Here is a 1044-nt window from a genome sequence, read left to right as displayed (position 1 = left end):
TTTTTTCTTTATTTTATTCCCTTGAGCTTTTACTTTCAAACAATAACAATACAGACTGACGATCTTGGACTTTTTTTTTATATGATGGCCACATGAATTTGATGACATTTACCAGATGTGTTTATGGTGTAAATGTGGTTTGGCTTTGTTTGTATGTGCAGGGTCCGGCTCCTGGCCCCAGAGGCTGCCATGCCAGCGCCCTCCTGGGGAACAAAGGTTACATCTCTGGTGGTGTGGTGGGTTGAGAAGCTTATCTACACTGTAACCGTAAACACTAAATAGCCAAAAGTATGTGGACAAGTATGTAGCTTTGGTCGGGGGCTGTTTTTTGATAGTTTAACTCGGCCTTTCAGTTCCAATTAAGGGAAATCTTAATTCTGCAGCAAACTGTGACTTTTTTTTTTCTTCCCAGACAATAGTGCGCTTCCATCTTTGTGGTAACAGTTTTGGGAGGCACTTTCCTGTTTCAACATCCCTTTCCTGTTGTGACGTGATGACAATGCCCTTGTGATCGAAGTCAGATCCTTAAAAAGTGGTTTTCTTTGAGTTTGGTGAGGGAGAACGTGACTGGCCTGCACACAGCACAGAGCTCAGCTCAAACTGACTGTGAGCCAGGCCACATCCCCTAAGCTCATGTGGCTGATTTTTGAGCCGATACCTGTGGAAAGCGAGTGTCTGGACACTTTTGGCCATGTAGTGTATCTGTAAACAGGTTGCGGTCTGTTTACTATACGCACTTAAAACCTAAAATGGGAGTGTATGTGATTGTTTACAGGAGACAGCAGAGTTGGACCTGTTCTGCTTAGACCTGGAAACCTGGACCTGGACTCAATTGTAAAACTCTCTCTCACTCACTCACTCACTCACTCACTCACACAATAGATAGATTTCATTTCCACAGCTTTTCTTCCTCCAGTGATTTACTGACTGCCCTCCCCCCTCTCTGTGATATATATTACACCCCACCAGTGACATCTCCTCGTCCTGTTCACCCCTGGGGCGCTCCATGCACACCATGACGCCCATATCGGATCACGCACTCTT

The 1044-nt window shown here is 45.0% G+C and overlaps 1 long non-coding RNA gene across 1 annotated transcript; it reads left to right on the top strand.

Moving 5' to 3' along the window:
- Positions 1–142: 142 nt before the first annotated feature.
- LOC111648728 (uncharacterized) lies at positions 143–1044 on the top strand. The gene is made up of 3 exons (XR_002760198.2): positions 143–236; positions 776–834; positions 970–1044. It is a non-coding gene; the product is annotated as an uncharacterized LOC111648728 (long non-coding RNA).

Source organism: Seriola lalandi, unplaced genomic scaffold (genome assembly GCF_002814215.2).
Source record: "Seriola lalandi dorsalis isolate HSWRI2012SDOR001 ecotype SW California unplaced genomic scaffold, Sedor1 jcf7180002046703, whole genome shotgun sequence".
NCBI classification, from domain to species: domain Eukaryota; kingdom Metazoa; phylum Chordata; class Actinopteri; order Carangiformes; family Carangidae; genus Seriola; species Seriola lalandi.
The sequence above is the reverse complement of the archived record's forward strand: the minus strand, read 5'-3'. Positions and strand labels throughout refer to the sequence as shown.